The 20650-nt window shown below is 40.9% G+C and overlaps 1 pseudogene; it reads right to left on the bottom strand.

Annotated features, from left to right (window-relative positions):
• Positions 1-1028: 1028 nt before the first annotated feature.
• The window catches only part of LOC123138729 (cation-chloride cotransporter 1-like), a 51652-nt pseudogene continuing 32030 nt past the window's right edge, over positions 1029-20650 (bottom strand).

Genomic DNA, 20650 nt, shown 5'->3' with positions numbered 1-20650 from the left:
TCCATTGACTTTTTTATGTAGAAAGATACATGGTCTCTGCATGCAAAAAGAATTCAATCCCAGAAGGGCAGATCACTTCTCAAAAAGCAACAAAACATGTGCAGACAACAATGTCTAGATCAAAATATAAAGAGTTCTATCCTAGATGGCCATATCACTTCTCATAAAGCAAGTCTGAAATCTGCTATCAGCATTTTACAGTTTGATCTTGTAAAGTTCTATTTGAAATGCAGATGGGTATGCATTTGTTTTCTCAGAATAATTTTGTATTTATCATGCTACTTTTTTCTTTTGTCTTTTATTAATTAGTTATTTTTACTGGTGTTGCCGCATGATCATGGTGCAGATTTATCCTTTTGCCTTGTTTGATCTACGTCCAGTTTGATTTATTTAGCAGTGATAGAGGATGGCTTATTATAGAAGAAGAATAGTAGTAGTAGTAGTAGTGGGTCATCACCGACGGAGGAGAGGCAATAGGTTAACGAACTCGACTGCAGGGTGTGGGAGGTCGTATGTGCCATCCATGGTGGCATGGTTTAGAGGGATGGTGAGATGTTCGATGAATGAAAAGGCAGAAACGGGAGGAGAGGAAGAAAAAGAATAGTAGCAGAGGTGGGTCGTCGTTGGTGAGGAGGGACAGGGGTTTAACATATTCAAGTGTAGAGGGTTGTGCGAATAAGTTAGGTAAAATTCGGGTCAGGTACCTGCTGGACTATTTTCGTGATGTCCCAGACTCGGATCGTGCCGAGATGACTGAATAATACACAAGCCATTCCAACTAAAAACATATTTTCTTTTGAGTTGTCAATAACATTATTGTGTTTGATAATATGACGTGTGTTAGCTGATTGGCAAAATAAAATATGTGTGTTAGCTGAGACAACATTGTTCTTGGTTTATTTTAGCTCCATGAGTAGTATCTTATTTTTCTTAGAAGCCCATTGCAATCCACGGGCATTCTACCAGTGTCAACTAATGTAGCTGTCGATGGGAGGCCTTCCAACTTGAGTGGTTGAATCCGCACAAACCTATTTATTCCTTCTGCTATGATGGCGCAACAACCAAATGGGGCTCGGCGTACATAAAAATGTGACAACATCTCTTCTGTATCACCTAACTATCAACATGTGTGGGACGTACTCTGTAAGCAGATCCACGTACTCCATGTAATCACGCACGGAGATTCAGCATTGGCGGAGGGAGGCTCACCAACACCACCGCAACCATTGTCTAGAGGAATTTATCGACGTTCGCTTCCATCCACCATCTGTGGCCCTCCTTCTCTGTTGTGGTTTCCTTCATCTCGGAAAGGTGTGCACGGATCCTACGTTGTGCACTTGTGTAAGCCTCTTGGGAAGCATCTGGATGAGCACCACTGGTATTGCTCTCCACGTGAGATTCCCATGACTTCATAGTCACAACAATGACTTCAGCATGCATCCTAAGATCGTACAAGAACCTCTTGACATCAGTCTTTAGCTCTTCAACAGCCGTCTACTCTTCAGCTATGCAGAAGACTTGGATCTTGCAGCTTTCAAAGGTCAATTTTGTGAGCAGTAATATGTGTTGCTGTGTAATTAACAACACAAAGGATAAAAGAACGAGTAGATAAACAATCATGATGTTGGAGCCAGAAATGTACAAATTGATCATCATTGCTCAGTACCGAGTACTTCTGAAAGCAAGGTCCACCCTACGCAACAAGATGTGTCCAATCTTTAACTACAAGATAGTTCAATGATAGTTCAAGGTTCACTGCTCCAGCTAATATTCATCGCCCAACAAGTGATGTTTATTTAATAAATTCCACTGCCAATAAATTTTACTTCAGCTTGGGGTTCTCTTTCACAAATGAGAAATGAAAATCAAGATAAATCTTGTTGACTCGAGAGGAGTTTATCCATTTGACAAACATCAGATGGAAATGCTCGATTTGTATGGCAGCACTACGTGCGTGTAAGTGTACCCTACTAGTACTTACTACAATATGAAAAACTTTTTGTTCCTTATCCAACACAAAGTCTAAATTTTGTTCCTTTTGTGATACTTTCGTTCATTTTGACCACTAACGGTGTTAAATGACACTTTTTTAAATAAACATCCACTTTATTAATTAGAAATAATTGTTACATCGTCAAAAAGTAAATGTACAATATCCCTCATAGGCTCCTAAAACCATCCCCTGGTGACTGAAAATTTCGCTAGCCTAGCAAGTTCGTGAGCCACCTTATTTACTTTCCTATTACAATGTTCAGACCTAACAAGAGGAAAACCACAATCTATGACATAACAATCATCAAACACTGCCGCCGCCGCTCCCATCGAATGTCCTCCATTCTTAGTTGTTTCAATCACCTCCATATTATCAAAGTTAACACAAGATGATTGCAACCCGCCTTCTGTACAAGAAAAAAAGGCCGAACCTTAGAGGCAAAGGTTCTTCTGTTAATACATGGGCACACCTATCAATCCTTTAGTTTCCACCAACAATGAAACTTCCTTTATCATCTTTGAGGATTACCCCAGTTGTGCCCCTAAGCAAATCATGATAAAAAAGGCATCAACATTCAGCTTAACAAAACCTATAGGATGTCTGCTCCATCCCCTTGCTTTACTAGTTGCCTTAGAGGAATGCGCATTAATATAATTAGCCTTTATAGCCCGGGCACCCATGAAAGTTTGGTGTGCATCTTGAACCTTTCTTTCATGAACCAGTTTACGTCTATCCCACCATAAATACCTAGCTGTAATAGTGATCAATTCACATGCATTTTGATGACCCACTATCATCTTGATCTGGTATAAGAAGTGAGAATTCCAATACCACCTCTTCCGCACGATCAGCAACACAGGATTTATTGATCACCTCATGCAGTCCTAACTTGCCCGATACCTCTTTTGTCTTTTGACACATGAATAACACGTGTTTTGTATCTTCTGCCCAGTTCGAGAATGATGGGCAATTAGGTGATACTTTCATTGCCTATTAGCAAGCGTAACACGGCACGGAAGGGTTCCATGCAAAGTACGATAAATGAATTTTTTTACCTTTGCCGGACAAGATAATAATGAAATCTTACCTCAAGTAGGATTAACATTGGTTCTTTCTGTACCATTAGCATGTTGCAATTTTGTCCCATGTTGTTTACTCCATTCCTTCAAATAGGCGGATCGTATACTGAAAAGGCCTTTTTTTGTATAACTTCAAGCAAGGAAATCTGACATATCATGCACCGGGAGGGGAATTGCAATCACCCTTTGAGCATCTGTTGGCCACAACGTTTGTCTAATCAAATCTTCATCCCAAGACCTCGTGACTATATCAATAAGATGAGAAATCTTTGACAGAAGATGCCCACTTTTAGGAGTAATGACCCTCCTATTTGCACAATTCGGGATCCATTGATGCAGCTTGTAAACCGAAGTAGTTTTTTTCTTGAACTTAACCAAAGAAGTACTCCCTCTGTACTCATCAAGTCCTTAAAATCATCAAGAGCTAGCACTAGAGATTCATCAGGGCCGGAACCAACCCAAGCCTGCCATGGAGCTATCGCCACGACCAAAGGCTAAACTGACACAGATTAATCAAGGACGGTGCCATGAGGAAATTGCGTTAATTCAATTGACCACATTTACAAGGCCGGACTGGGGGATGCGAACGAACACAGCCAGTACGTGCAGAATGAGAAGATGAATGACTCAGAAAGCAATCATCCAACAGCAAAGATCGATCAAAAAGGCATGAGCGCACGTAGATTAGGCTACGGCAATGGCACTTGTAAAAAGGGGTTTGTCTGTTTTTTATATTACCTCAACATCTGCACGTGTACTCTTTCTTCATGGACTCGAATACCTCACGGTGTCATCGTGCACTGAAACTTTTTAGTCATGTGAATAATGCACTAGGGGTAAAATTGTCCTTTTAGATGTCAATTAAAACCGTTAGTAGTCAAAATGTACGAAAGGGTCACAAACGGAACAAAATTTAGATTTAGCATTAGGTAAGGAAGAAATGTTTTCCCGTGTCAAATAGGGAAACATAATTTAAAGTAGTTGTCTTTCTCGAGACAAGGTGGAGTGCAGAGGTGAGTAGATGAAAACCCTATTTGCCGCTCTGTGCAGCAAACCGTCGGGGTTCCGCACAGGCTATCGACTGAGCGACGCGCGTGGGCTGGCCTGTTAAGCGTTCCAAGTACACCGGTTTTGCGAACCTTCTATGATTGTTTCTAGCCAGGTTTTTTTTGGTTTTGGGAACCTTCTAGAAGGTTCCTGAACCTGTTTTTTTATTATTTTTATTATTTTCGTTTTATTTTCTATTTTTCTCTTTCTTTTTTCTGCCTTTTTTTTCTTTCTTCTTGCTCTTTTTCTTTTTGATTTTTTTTGTTTTTTCAGCTAATGTTTTCAGAATTTTTCATAAAAACTGAAATTTTCAGATTTTTCTTCAGAAATTTCATAAAATTTTAGAATTTCAAAAATTGTTCGCTTATTTAAAAAAAGTGTTCATCTTTTCAAATTTTGTTCACAAACTAAAAAATGTTCGGTTTAAGAAATATGTTCCCGCTTTCAAAATTTGTTCAAAAATTGCTCAGGAATTTCAAAAAATATTCCCACTTTTGAAAGTTGTTCAAAACAAAATTCTGAAAAATGTGCACATTTTCATTTTTGAGTTTTGAAATTGTTCAGTTTCAAATTTTTGTTCACAAATTTCAAAAAATGTTCGGGCGGTTCAAAACATGTTCCCGTTTTCGAAAATTATTCGCAATTTTAAAAAATGTGCATGTTTTCATGTTTTTCAGGTGTTTCAAAATCGTTTAGTATCAAAATTTTGTTCGCAAATTTCAGAAATGTTCGGGCGGTTCAAAACATGTTCCCGCGTTCAAATTTGTTCACAAATTTGAAAAATGCACCTGTTTTAAATTTTTCAGGAGTTTTGAATTTGTCCAGTTTCAACTTTTGTTCACAAATTTCAAAAAAAGGGCAGTTCAAAAATGTTCTCTTTTACAAAAATTGTTCGCAATTTTAAAAAATGTGCATGTATTCATTTTTTCAGGAGTTTTGAAAATTGTTCAGTTTCAAATTTTCAGAAAATGTTCTTGTTTTCACATTTTTCAAAATATGTTCGCATTTTCAAATTCTGTCTTGGAATTTAATAGATGTTCCCGTTCCAAGAAAATGTTCCTGATTTTTGCAAACGTTTCTGTTTTTTTTGGCAAATCAGCAATTTGCTTGTGTGTCACATATCCCTTCGTTTTTTTCAATAAAAATGCTTTTAAAATTCAAGATATATATTTTGGACTGCACTGCATGTTTGATTCTTTAAGCCTGGCACTGCTGTAGAATTTGATTCGACTGATAGCTCAACTGGTAGTAGCACTTTTCGTATAGTGTAAGGTGCTGGGATTGAATTCCTGCAACCATGGTATTTCTTTTTTAGACAGAAGGGAAGCGAACAGAAACACTGGGTTCTCGCTCGCTCGCTTGTGAAATAGTAGAAACAAAAAACGGCCCAACAAGCCCGCCAAGTGGAGGCTCTATGCGAAACACCAGCAACTTGACGCAGAGAGCGTCATATAGGACGGGAGCTCCTATACAGCGCCTTCAGCGCCGCCTAACCCACCTGGCGCTCGCAGCAGTGCCCTGCTGGGCCGGCCCACTAACGTGCAACGCCAGCGAAAAACAAAAATTCTAAAGAAGTTGCTGCTCCTACGAATCGAACTCACGCCAGAGGCATACTACACCTGCTCGGCAAACCAATACGGCTACCTGTTACTAGTAACCAGTAGTACCACTAGTGACCAGTAGTTCACGAATATTGAAAGCATTTCACAAAATTTTAAAAAGACCATTAATTTAAGAAAACTTCATGAGTTTGAAAAAAGTTCACAAGTCTAAAAAAAGTTCACGTGTTTGAAAAAGTTCATGAAATACAAAAATGTTCAAGGAAATTGGAATCACTAATTTGAGGAAAAAGTTCACGAATTTGAAAAAAGTTCATCAATTCTTTAAAGAAATTTAATCAAATTGACAAAAAGTTCATCAACTTTTAAAATAGTTCATTGAATTTGAAAAATAGTTCACCGACTTTGAAAACATTTCATCGAGTTTGAAAAAAAGTTCATTGATTTTGAGAAAAGTTCATCAAACTTGAAAATAGTTCATCAAATTTAAGAAAAAATCATCAGATTTGGAAAAACGTTCATCAAATTTGAGAAAAAATCATCCATTTTGAAAAAAGGTTCACGAATTTTACAATAACCACGCATTAAAGAAAATTTAAAAAAGGAGAAAAAAAGAAAAAAGAAACAGAATAAACAGAACTGAAGAAGGAAATGAAGTCTTGAAAAACGAGTTAACGTCACAACTGCATTTATGCCCTGGAGGTTTGAACGCAGTGTTGGCAACCGAAGGGTGGCAGGTTCGAATCACCGTACTCCTGCACTTTTTTTGACCTCCTTTAAAAAACGGAGAAAAACCAGAATTGGCCGAGCCCATCAAGACGCGCCCTTCAGGCGCCCGTTTGCAAACGGGCGCTGAAGCGCCAAATAGGAAAACCCATATAGGACCTCGCGTGAGTAGAGGCAGAGCATGAGGCGTGCGTGCCTATCAACAATATACAATAATAGCCCAGCCCAATCTGATAATGAAGCCTAGCTATCTGGATTCGTGAAACAAAACAAAGGCCTAGAACGTAAAAACTATATCGATTCAATACAGCGCTAGCATCCGCATTCCTACGTTCAGACATACCCCAGCTTCCAACCAAAACACAATCTATCGCCTGAGTACTCCTTAACCCGAGGTTTGCACCTCGCTCCAGTAAATTCACCAACAACCTAAAACCTCTAAATACGACACACCTAAGCAGCGCCAACGAGTTCGACCTATGATGGCACCCGATCCGACCGTGCTACCTTGCAGCATCCTCGTGGAGGTCCTCCGATGCCTCGTGCCGCACAGCCTAGCCACGTCCCGGCGTATCTGCATGGCGTGGTCTGACACCATCGATGTCCGTTTGCACGGCCACCTCCTCTCGCACTCAGTGTGCGGGATCTTCGTCAACTTCACCCATTTTTTATTCTCGAAGTTCTTCCGTCCCTCGATGGGCCCAGCAATCGGTGGAGGGCTTGACTTCTTTCCCTACATTTCTGTCAAGGTCACGGACGACAGCAACGGGCTAGTGCTTTGCTGCAGTCAGAAAATGTTTGCTGAGTCAAAAATATTCATGAATTCAAAAAATGCTCATTGAAAAGAAAAAATGTGTCTGAATTCAAAAGTTATTCCTGAATTTCAACAACAATGTCACCTATGCAAAAAAAAAATTGTACACAAGTTCCAAAACAAAATGCACGCAATTTCTAAAAAATCATGAAATTTACAAAATTATCACAATTTTTATAAAATAGTCACGAGTTGAAAACAATTAGCAATTTAAAAAATATGATGAACGTTTTTTGAATTCGAAAATTGTTCACCCTGATCTTCAAAAAAGGTCATCAATTTAAAAATCTCAAATTTGAAACATTTTTTAATTTTAAAGACCAAATTTTGAATTCAGAAAAATTCACACTAATTTAAATAAATTGCTCCCGGATTTCAGAAAATGGTCAAGAAATATGACAAAGAAAAAAAACTAAAACTAAAAAATGAAAAATGAAAAAACTATAGGACAAAAAAGGAAAAGGAAGAGGAAAACAAATAAATGAAAAAGTAAATATAATAAACAAAATAAGTAAAAAGTAAAAACCGCAAGGATAAAAAAAGGAGAAAAAAATCTCGGAAGGGCGCGGGGTTTACGCGTCAGGCAGTTAACGGGAAAACAATCTACGCTTATTATGACCTGAGGTAACCAACTGGTCACGTAATGTGAAAAAAAAACTTGCCGACTCACGTGTTGTCATTTGATTAAGTTTTTTGCTTTAAATATAACGCTATAAAGAGCAACATTTTCCCTGTTTTTTTTATTTTCTTCTTTCTACTTTTCTTTTATAATTTTCCGTTTTGTTTTCTATTTTTTGATTTTTGGAAATGTGTGATCTCTTTTCACCAAATTCTATTGACTTTTTCAAATCTGATATACTTTTTTCAAATTCGTTGGTTTAAAAAACCGAAGAACTTTTTCACATTTTATTACCTTTTTTTTACATTCGATGAACTTTTCACATTTGATGAACTTTTATTTTTACATTCAATGAATATTTTTCACATTTGATTAACTTTTTTTCACATTTAAAATTAGATGATCTTTTATCTAATTCAATGAGCTTTTTGCAGATCCGATGAACTTTTTTCAAATTTGATGAACTTCTTTTCATATGTGATCATATTTCGTGGTCAACTTTTTTCGAAATTGATGAACTTTTCTTCAAAATTGACGAACCATTTTCAAATTCGATGCACTTTTTTGAAATTGATGAACTTTTTTCCAAAACCAATGAATTTTTTTTCAAATTTGATGAACCTTTTTCAAATTTGGTGAACTTGTTTTCAATATTGATAAACTTATTTGGAATTGTGAACCCTTTGTGAAAATCCATGAAATTTTTCTAAAATTGATGAACCTTTTCAAAATTTTGGAACTTTAATTATCAATATCGTTAATTACTTTTTGAAATCAGTGAAATTTTTCCAAAATAGGAAAATTTTGTTTTGATTTTTTTTTTAAAAAATAAGGAATTTTTTTCTCAAAATTAGTGAACTATTTTCGAATTCTGAACGAATTTTTACAATACATTGAACTTTTAAAAAGTCAAACAATAAATTTTAAAAACCGGTCTCAGGATTTTCATTGATCCAGCAATTCAAGCTTCTATTCAGATAGATCAAAAAATATGTGAAGACAATACTATGTGGCACTGTTTTCTTGTTTTGAATTATATGTCTCACTTCATGGCGTTTTCCCTGCTACACTAGATAACTTTTAAGAATCAGCTGTTTTATTTTAATGCAACATTTTTTTATCATCATAGGAAAGATTTTCCCTTTATTTTTTTAGCAGTACACATCTGGTTTCGCGCGACGATTTTCAGTCCAAGATAAATACAAGCTGCTAACAAATCATTTGCAACAACAGAAAGCCGTTAGTTCGACTAGTTATTCGAAAAACCCTCAAAAAAATATTGTCTTTTTGAAAGAAAGCATTATGTTCTCCTCTTTTGTAGGTTTCTGAACCAAAGAAGCATCTCCAGTTCTGTTGAAGAACATTTTTTTTCATTTGGATCTCATTTTAGCAGCGCAGTTCGTGCTTATGTCACAAGAAGTTCTCACATTATGACTTGTTTTTATCATTCTCGCAAGACAAGTGTTAATAGTGAATGCACTTCCACTCTAAAAATAGGCGTCAAAAACCTTGCACACTTGTTCAATTTTCTTCTATCAAATCTATTTCTTTTCTGTAAGATAGTTCCTAGATTCCAAGTACGAATCAGTTTCCCAGCTCATAACCTATCGAAACAGTCCATCTAAACAGCTGAACGAAACAGTTTTCATTTTTTTACGCGCAACAAAACAGTTTTTTAACTAAACAGTCGAACGAAACAGTCTGTTTTTAGCGTCGAATGAGACAGTCAAATGAACGAGTATGGTCCGATTGCAGAAACACCTCAGCTACGAGCGCTATCGGTGCCAGTTCTCCCCCAAATAGCAGACCGCGCAGCAGAGGTACGTTTCGTGCCTCTCCTCTCAGGGATGTGCAATTTGGGCTGCTCTTTAACGGGCTGGGCTTGAGCCAAGTTCTTCAGCTAAAATGTATGCACCTTTTTTGTCCACCTTAATTAATTTGGGTTGTAAGAATATTACATCAACACAGTAAATTTCAACTGTAAAATGTATGCACCTCTCCTCTCTGCCGAAATATTGTAGCACAATCGTTTAACATCAAAACTGAAAATTATATTCAAAGTGCAAGTGTATCCAATAATTAAGTTACACTGTCATATAACATTATTTAGGCATCCTTTGTGCTTTCAAGGCACTTGCAGTTTCCGTGTACTCTTGTACACCTACTTATTTGGATAGTGTAACATCTTTTAGCCTGTAAAAAAATTTAACTGCAAATATTCTATCACTCATACAATCGACGAAAAAACACCAATTCCTATATAATGCTCAAACGGTCCAATTAAGGTGAAAAAAACGATGCATACATTTTAATGGTTTTTATTTGGAATTTATAAATTCAGTTTTTTTGTTTGTTTGTTCATAAATAGTTTCCATTGCTTACCAGATGTGTCACATGGTTATAAATTCAGTATTTACTCGGTTCCTTTTAGAAGTAGGGTGGTATCTTGAGAGCAACATATAGAAATCACTTGATACTCCACATAACTCAAGCATCAATTTTATTATTATTTTTCTTATACATCATTTCCGGGTGAATGTCTTGTGATTATATTTATATAATAATCATTCTGATTGTTTTTGTCATAACAATAAAAATTAAATGAGTTACTAGTTAGCGTCATTGTTCCCCTCTTTGGAGGCTTGCATGGGGAGGGAGCTAAATGTGCACACAGTGCACTTGCACGTCGTTCCAAAACAATTGCCCTTCCATACGCACTCATCATTTGAACGGCACACATTCTTGTACTTTTGATTGCAACCATTCTGACAAGAACTGGCTGAACACCCACCAGACTGACCGAAGCTTTCAGCAAAAAAAGACAAATCAGACCAGAACAATATATGAACAGTACACATTTTTAAAAACATCTGATTTGTCTTTTTTGCTGAGAGCTGCACAGAAGTCCAAATGTTTTGAAAATTGGAGCATACCTCACGCATCAAATTGTCCACCAACCAAATTTTTTTTGGAATTTTTTTAATTTTTCTAGTATTTATTTTGATTTTTTTCGTGAGCGTAGGTGCAGATGAGCTCGGGCTCAGATTCGAATTTTCGCAAACTTGGTGGCAATTAATTGCAATAATCAGAGATACACACATGGTTACTTTCAGTAAACCATGGAAGATCAAGCATACTGGCTGCGAAAGATGAAGAAAGTGGATCGAGCACAGTCAATTTAACCTACTAGCCTAGTCCAGAACCCCACAATCGCTCATGATTATGGTTAGTTTTTAGCATGGTCTATAAGCCAAAAATATAGTATTTATAATATTTAAAATTCAATAGTGTATCTTAAGTTCAAAGTCATTGTTATTATATTGAAAATATATATCATATTCGTATGTGAAAGGAGTTTGTAGTGATATAGTTTTATCATACATCTCATACATCATTAATTTTATCAATGGTCAAATGTAACCTTGACAATGCCATGTCATCAGGGTATTGCCATGGAGGATAGAAGAGGCCCCAAAACAACCTGGTGGCATCATTGACATGGACTATGTGAACTAAGGTTTGTATGCACAATCTGAAGTACATATCTCTCACAATATTTTAGACTCTAAACCTTAACTATATGGATAAGGTCTGTATTCAGTGATATAATTCATAGAGCTCGTCAATACGTAGTGTTGATAGGTGTTGTCTTTGTTGTATGCAGTGAATTTTAAATTAAAGTAACATAACTATATGGATAAGGTTTATATTCACATAAAGGAAACTACATAGAAGCAAACAGAAAATGACATACTTATTTTTGGTATACATCCTTCTGAAATGAAAATGAATAACTACATAAGATTTGATAGCCATGTATCTAGAATTTTAACAAAAAATTTATCAAAATGTGTACTCCATGACAACATCAAGTATTAATTCTAAAAATACATATCAAGTATTAGCATTTCAATTTCAACTATGGGTCTCATCATGAAGATATCAGAAATTACACTGCGGCATCACTAATTTTAACATCAAGTGTGCTCTATCTACAAATGATAGCAATCAACCATGCAATCATTTCTTCATCTCATGACATTGGCAACTGGCCTCATTGATGACATATTCCCTCGTGTAGACTAGCAATGTTTATGATCTATCTCAATAAACCACAAAACACCATGCAATTCCATAGTTTTTCATCCGAACATATAGTATAAATTTTAATATTACTTTGTGAGCAAAGCTTTTACTGCAAATTCTATACCTATATTTATTCCGTATTTTTTGTGGCGGTTGCTTTGTTAATGTTGAAGATAAGAAGCGATTTTGAGTAGTACCATGTGTTCCCGGTGACGGGGATGTAGAGCACTTGTCCTTCGACTGGTTCTATAGCCTCAGCCACGGAAAACCACGGTTAACCCGTTCCGATGAGGAGACGAAGGATTCCTTCGAGTAGCCGGATTTGCTCACTGTCGATCTTGAGGATGAGGCAGGGGAGACATGTGGTGAGGATGACTCGGGATCTAGCACCTCGAAACAACCGGGAGAAAGTGCTTTGTCCGTGGTCCGCCAGAGGAAGCGAAGGAACCCACGCCCGTCAACCTTCGACCTCTCCTTCAACCCGATGGAGACAAGTAAATGAAGATCTTACAAGTTAGTTAGCTTATTAATATTTGCACACTGACATATGATTTTCCTTTTCACTGTATAGAGAGTGGATGCGTCTTACCAAGGGGCATGTGTGCATGCCGAACCACATGATTGACTCTCTTTGAAGAAGCACTTCCCGCATTTGGTCCAGGTGAAACCTAACAAGCCAACAATGCTAGGTTTCACCTAGGAGCACTACAAAGCGGCTAAGGATGAGAATGGTGTCAGCAAGGCCGAGCACGTCTGTCATGAGTTTTGGGTATGTGTCTCTCTCATTGCATTGATCGTTACCCCAACGCTCGGTAATTATTTAATTCCTATATGCATTGTTGTAGAATCACTTTGCCTGCAAGCCTGGTTCGAGGATGAGGCGGCAAAGGTGTCGGAGAACATTGCCAAGGGCCGTCTGTCCGACATGAGGCACAATGTGCACATTATGGCCATGCGAAGAGCTCGCCCCAATGACTCCGAAGGGAGGAAAACTGACAAGGTCTCTTGCTTGCTCCACCAACGACCTTGAGTCGGCCGAGTACTTGGCGGTAAGCAACATCACAACTAAATAACTACTTGCATCATAACCCGCTTGTTCCTTCTATTTGTCTTATGATATGTATATTTTGTCTGAGCAGGGGAAGGAGCCATGGATCCCAATCTATTGCTAGGAGATGTTGGTGGAGGATTGGTGTGGCGTTGAGTGGCTGCCGACGCACAAAGTGAATAGAGTTGACCGGTTGAAGATGTCCGATCAGCCACACATGCCTGGGAGCCTCAACCTTGGAGCATACCATCAAATAATTGTATGTGTAACCCCAAGGTATGTTTTGTCTATAGTTTCATCTAGGTTTTACTAATCACGACCGGCTTTCTTTTGTAGGCGAGAGAACAGCCTGTAGCCAACATCAACATCATGCAGGCACGGAAACATAGGCATAGGGGGAAGAATGGCGAGGAGTTCTGCAACACGTCAACTGTGAAAAGATATGGATTTTATAAATCCCATTTCAAGGAGGCACGACGAGAGGAGTACAATCCTATGTCATAGGATCCCGATCCCATGGTGGTCATGAGGGCAGGCCCACTGAAGATGAGTGGCCACCACTTGATCCGCAACGACGCGATCGGCACTTCCTCGCAGCCCAAGCTATCTCAGTTGCGGGCGCAAAACACAAGCTCAAGTCCCTACAGAAGGAGTCGAGCTCAGTCGGTTGAGATTTCAACGCTCAAGGTTTGTAAATTCCATATATGCCATTGTCCTTGCATTCTTTGCGTCGCAACGTATATGTGAAGGAACTCCCTGCATTACAGGCTGCGCTGGAGGCATCTGAGGCCACACAGGCAAAAGTCATGGCGGAACAAGAGGAATGACTGCAGGTTGAAGTGTCGGCTAGAGAGAACCAGACGGCTGAACGGAAGGAAGAAATGCTGGCCAAAAGGGTGGAAAGAGAGAATCTCACATCCAACTTAGCGGTCAGTACTTTCCTACGTCGACGCTGTTAGAACTAATCTTGATATTTGTATCAGCATGTTTATTTCGTTTAGGCATGTAGTGTAGGTTCAGAAGTTGTAGGTCGGCAAGGGTTCAGGGGAGGCGTGCGAAAAAGGCGTGATGCCAAGCTGCCGTGTGAGATGGCGAGCATGGCGAGATGCCGATGACAGCGAGAGGCTGCAAAGCTGCGCGAGGCGGCACGGCCGTGCGTACGGCAAGCGCATGGACGGCGAAGCGGCACCGGCTGGATGGATTGGTTAGATGCATGCAAGTGGTTAGCTAGCTTCATGGATGAGTTTGTTAGCATGCATGAGTAGCTAGTTGTATGGCTGAGTCGTCTGTTTGTTGGAGCGATTCCAGGGATAAAGATAAGGCCATGGGCTAGTGGGATTAGTTGCCGAGGGTAGTGGCTGGCTAGTGCATGGGTCTGCATGAAGTATGTAGCGTTAGTTGGTTAGTGGCCAACGTGGTGGTCGGGTTAGTGGGTGTGTCCTACCCCTGGTGTATATATATGTACTGCATTGGAGTAATGAAATGAAGAGGCCGTGAGGGCTGGGAAAATAGACAATGTAGTCTCTTGTTCCACCGAGGAGGAGAGCCTCTTGGCAAAGCACCAGCTGGTCTTCTCCTTGGTTGCGTGTGTGTGTAGAGTTTCATATGTGGGTGTGTGTGTTCTTGTGAGAAGAAGATAGAGAGAAACAACCAGAGAAAGAGAGAGGGAGCTGTGAGAGGCAGCACCAAGGTAGAAGAAGAAGCGGCGCTGCGAGAGGCGGCGCCAGCAAACGCCTCTCCATATTAACCTATTGATCAACGTGGAACAATGCTGACATTTCAACCCTCATCCTCCGTAGGGGTTATGGGTAATGTGGGCGCAAATGATGCGCGGCGGCCCTACTCCTCCTCCAGAATCGCCATGATGTGTCGACGCCCGTCCTCCTCCTATATTGTGAACTTTGTGATGGACTATTTTGTGAACTTGTTGATGAGTTTAGTTCGTACATATGTGATGTCACTTTGAGTTATATGTATGTCAAACTATATATTTGTGATATGTGTTGTGCTGTGAAATTACGTGTCAAACTATATATTTGTGTTGTTCTGTTTGTAAATTGCAGGGATTCACAACAGAACAAGTAAAGGGAGTGATTTGGTGTCACCTTGTACCGAGTTCCGCACTCGGAGATGCTAGGCCACTAGTAGAAAAGGGGGCAATGGTCCAGGTCGGGTCAGCCCATATAGTCCCGGTTCAGTCCAGAACCGGGACCAATGGTGGCATTGGACCCGGTTCGTGAGCCCCGGGGGCTGGCCGGGCCACGTGGGCCATTGGTCCCGGTTCGTATGGACCTTTTGGTCCCGGTTGGTGAGACGAACCGGGACCAATGGGCCTCGCTCCTGGCCCACCACTATTGGTCCCGGTTGGTGGCATGAACCGGGACCAAAGGCTGCCCTTTAGTCCCGGTTCATGCCACCAACCGGGACAAATGAGGTGCCTATATATACCCCCTCGCGTAAGAGCAGAGCACACTGCTATGTTTTTTCTGGCAGCCGAGGGGGGGAGGGCTTGGTGGTGCTCTAGCTCACCTCCTATGCACACAAGGTGTTCGATGGATTGCCCGAGCCACACTACTTAAGCTTTCTCCTCTCCAAGCTCGACCTTCAAGCTCCATTTTCCTCAATATTTGTCTAGGTTTAGTGGTCCGTCACGCCCCGTCCCCATCTTCACCGCCGTCGATCACCCGCGCCGATCTCATCGCCGGCACCACTGTGGTGAGCCTCTTGTTCTTATCTTCTTTCTGAAAGGAAAAATATTCTTACTTGTATGTTTAGATAGATACTAGTATTATTTTCTTACTTTTATTATTGCATCTTATATAGTGCGATGGTTTTGGTATCCGCCCCTGTCGGCCCTCGTCCTATCTATGATTTGGATGTGGTATATATTATTTTTTCATAACTATTGGTTCATTTATTGTTTATGAAAATTATGTCGACCAACGTGACATAGATTTTATTTATCTAGGAGGTTGTTGAACCAGAAATTCCAACCGACCCTATTGTTGAGAGGTTAAATTTAGTTGAGGAAGAAAACAATTTCTTGAAGTAAAAAATAAGAAAAATTGAGGAGGAGAAGATGATATTGGAGTTGCATGTTGCGGATGTCATCGATGATCACAAGATCAAGATGGATGCAATGCGCTTGAAGATTAGAAAGATTAGAAAATATGCCATTCATACCGAGGCTTGGTATCATTATGCCGTTGGATCAGTTGTTACCTTGGTTGCGATTATGATCGCATTTGTTTTCACATTGAAATGTTTTACATAGTTTCAATGTATGATTTAATTAATTTAGATGCTCTGCAGAGCTTTATTTTGTTCTATAATGATTTTCGCTTGAAGATGAGAACTATGTATGTACTTTGGTTTTAATGTGACGATGAACTTCTATTAATTTGGTCACTTAATTATCTATTCATGATGTTCTGTAATGATTTTTGACACACTTAATTATATATAATGCACGCAGATGAATCGACATTGGATGTATGGTAACAGACACAACTCCGAGTACATTAAGGGCGTGCATGATTTTCTCGAAGTGGCTGAGGCAAACAAGCAGAATGGTTTTATGTGTTGTCCATGCCCTATATGTGGGAATACGAAGTCTTACTCTGACCGGAAAATCCTTCACACCCACCTGCTTTACAAGGGTTTGATGCCACACTATAATGTTTGGACGAGGCACGGAGAAATAGGGGTTATGATGGAAGATGGCGAAGAAGAAGAGTACGATGACAACTATGTGCCCCCTGAATACGGTGATGCTACTGAATATCAAGAGGAACCAGACGATGTGCACGATGATGCTGCAACGGGCGAAGCTGCTGATGATCAAGAGGAACCAGACGATGTGCCCGATGATAATGATATCCGTCGGGTCATTGTCGATGCAAGGACGCAATGCGAAAGTCAAAAGGAGAAGCTGAACTTCGATTGCATGTTAGAGGATCACAAAAAAGGGTTGTACCCCAATTGCGAAGATGGCAACACAAAGCTTGGTACCGTACTGGAATTGCTGCAGTGGAAGTAAGAGAATGCTGTGCCAGACAAAGGATTTGAGAAGCTACTGAAAATATTGAAGAAGAAGCTTCCAAAGGATAACGAATTGCTTGAAAGTACATACGCAGCAAAGAAGGTCGTATGCCCTCTAGGATTGGAGGTGCAGAAGATACATGCATGCCCTAATGACTGCATCCTCTTCCAAGGTGCGTACAAGGATCTGAACGCATGCCCGGTATGCGGTGCATTACGGTATAAGATCAGACGAGATGACCCTGGTGATGTTGACGGCGAGCCCCCCCCCCCTGTAAGAGGGTTCCTGCGAAGGTGATGTGGTATGCTCCTATAATACCACGGTTGAAACGTCTGTTCAGAAACGGAGAGCATGCCAAGTTGATGCGATGGCACAGTGAGGACCGTAAGAAAGACGGGAAGTTGAGAGCACCCGCTGACGGGTCGCAGTGGAGAAAAATCGAGAGAAAGTACTGGGCTGAGTTTGCACGTATGGTTTGCTTTAAGCGCAGATGGCATTAATCCTTTCGGGGAGCAGAGCAGAAATCACAGCACCTGGCCCGTGACTCGATGTATGTATAACCTTGCTCCTTGGATGTGCATGAAGCGGAAGTTCATTATGATGCCAGTTCTCATCCAAGGCCCTAAGCAACCCGGCAGTGACATTGATGTGTACCTAAGGCCATTAGTTGAAGAACTTTTATAGCTGTGGAATGGAAACGGTGTACGTACGTGGGATGAGCACAAACAGGAGGAATATGACCTAAAGGCGTTGCTATTCGTGACCATCAACGATTGGCCCGCTCTCAGTAACCTTTCAGGACAGACAAATAAGGATATCACGCATGCACGCACTATTTACTTGACACCGAAAGTATATACCTGGGAAGCTGCAGGAAGAATGTGTACCCGGGCCATCGTCGATTTCTTCCGACCAACCATCAATGTCGAAAGAAAGGCAAGCATTTCAAAGGCGAGGCAGATCACCGGAAGAAGCCCGCCATGTGTACCGGTGATTATGACTTGCTATGGTCAATGATTTACACGTAATCTTGGGAAAGGGTCCCGGCGGACTAGCTGTTCCGAGTGACTTTGGGGGACACGCACCCATGTGGAAGAAGAAATGTATATTTTGGGACCTACCCTACTGGAAAGACCTAGAGGTCCGCTCTTCGATCGACGTGATGCACGTGACGAAGAACATTTGCGTGAACCTGCTAGGCTTCTTGGGCGTGTATGGGAAGACAAAAGATACACCTGAGGCACGGGAGGACCTGCAACGTTTGCACAAAAAAGACGGCATGCCTCCGAAGCAGTATGAAGGTCCTGCCAGCTATGCTCTTACCAAAGAAGAGAAGGAAATATTCTTTGAATGCCTGCTTAGTATGAAGGTCCCGACTGGCTTCTCGTCGAATATAAAGGGAATAATAAATATGGCTGAGAAAAAGTTTCAGAACCTAAAATCTCATGACTGTCACGTGATTATGATACAACTGCTTCCAGTTGCATTGAGGGGGCTTCTACCGGAAAACGTCCGATTAGCCATTGTGAAGCTATGTGCATTCCTCAATGCAATCTCTCAGAAGGTGATCGATCCAGAAATCGTACCAAGGCTAAGGAGTGATGTGCCACAATGTCTTGTCAGTTTCGAGCTGGTGTTCCCACCATCCTTCTTCAATATCATGACACACGTCCTAGTTCATCTAGTCGACAAGATTGTCATTCTGGTGCCCGTATTTCTACACAATATGTTCCCCTTTGAGAGGTTCATGGGAGTCCTAAAGAAATATGACCGTAACCGTGCTAGGCCAGAAGGAAGCATCTCCATGGGCCATCAAATAGAGGATGTCATCGGGTTTTGTGTTGACTTCATTCCTGGCCTTAAGAAGATTGGTCTCCCTAAATCGCGGTATGAGGGGAGACTGACTGGAAAAGGCACGCTTGGAAGGGACTCAATAATATGCAGGGACGGATATTCTTGGTCTCAAGCACACTGCACAGTTCTACAGAACTCTATCTTGATGACCCCTTATGTCGATGAACTTAAGAACAGTCTGTGCTCCAAACACCCGGAGCAGTGCGATGACTGGATTACATGTGAACACATCAGGACTTTCAGCAGTTGGTTAGAAACACGTCTCGGAGGTGACAACACTATTTGTGATGAGATGTACTTGTTGTCCAGGGGACCATCTTCGACTGTTACGATTTGGAAAGGATACGAGATAAATGGGAATACATTTTACACAATTGACCAAGATTAAAAGAGCACCAACCAAAACAGCGGTGTACGCTTTGATGCAGCCACCGAGAGGGGAAAGGTGAAGGAAATATGCCCTAGAGGCAATAATAAAGTTATTATTTATTTCCTTATTTCATGATAAATGTTTATTATTCATGCTAGAATTGTATTAACCGGAAACATGATACATGTGTGAATACATAGACAAACATATAGTCACTAGTATGCCTCTACTTGACTAGCTCATTAATCAAAGATGGTTATGTTTCCTAACCATAGACATGTGTTGTCATTTGATTAATGGGATCGCATCATTAGGAGAATGATGTGATTGACATGACCCATTCCGTTAGCCTAGCACTTGATCGTTTAGTATGTTGCTATTGCTTTCTTCATGACTTATACATGTTCCTGTAACTATGAGATTATGCAACTCCCGTTTACCGGAGGAACACTTTGGGTACTACCAAACGTCACAACGTAACTGGGTGATTATAAAGGAGTACTACAGGTGTCTCCAAAGGTACATGTTGAGTTGGTGTATTTCGAGATTAGGTTTTGTCACTCCGATTGTCGGAGAGGTATCTCTGGGCCCTCTCGGTAATGCACATCACTATAAGCCTTGCAAGCAATGTGACCAATGAGTTGGTTACGGGATGATGCATTACGTAACGAGTAAAGAGACTTGCCGGTAACGAGATTGAACTAGGTATTGGATACCGACGATCAAATCTCGGGCAAGTAACATACCGATGACAAAGGGAACAACGTATGTTGTTATGCGGTTTGACCGATAAAGATCTTCGTAGAATATGTAGGAACCAATATGGGCATCCAGGTTCCGCTATTGGTTATTGACCGAGAATAGTTCTAGGTCATGTCTACATAGTTCTCGAACCCGTAGGGTCCGCACGCTTAACGTTTCGATGACAGTTTTATTATGAGTTTATAAGTTTTGATGTACCGAAGTTTGTTCGGTGTCCCGGATGTGATCACGGACATGATGAGGAGTCTCGAAATGGTCGAGACATAAAGATTGATATATTGGACGACTATATTCGGACACCGGAAGTGTTCCGGGTGATTTCGGAGAAAACCGGAGTGCCGGAGGGGTTACCGGAACCCCCCGGGGAAGTATTGGGCCTTCGTGGACCTGAGGGGAGAGAGAGGGCTGCAGCCCAGGAGGTGGCGCGCCCCCTCCCATGGGGAGTCCGAATTGGACTAGGGGAGGGGGGCGCGGCCCCTCTTTCCCTCTCCCTCTCCCTCTCTTTCCTTCCCCCTTCCTCCTTCCTAGTTGGACTAGGAAAGGGGAGTCCTACTCCCACTAGGAGGAGGACTTCCCCCTCCTTGGCGCGCCCCAAGGGCCGGCCGGCCTCCCCCCTTGCTCCTTTATATACGGGGGCGGGGGGGCACCCCA

This window comes from Triticum aestivum, chromosome 6B, assembly GCF_018294505.1.
Source record: "Triticum aestivum cultivar Chinese Spring chromosome 6B, IWGSC CS RefSeq v2.1, whole genome shotgun sequence".
NCBI lineage: Eukaryota > Viridiplantae > Streptophyta > Magnoliopsida > Poales > Poaceae > Triticum > Triticum aestivum.
This window is presented reverse-complemented; position numbering and strand designations above follow the sequence as displayed.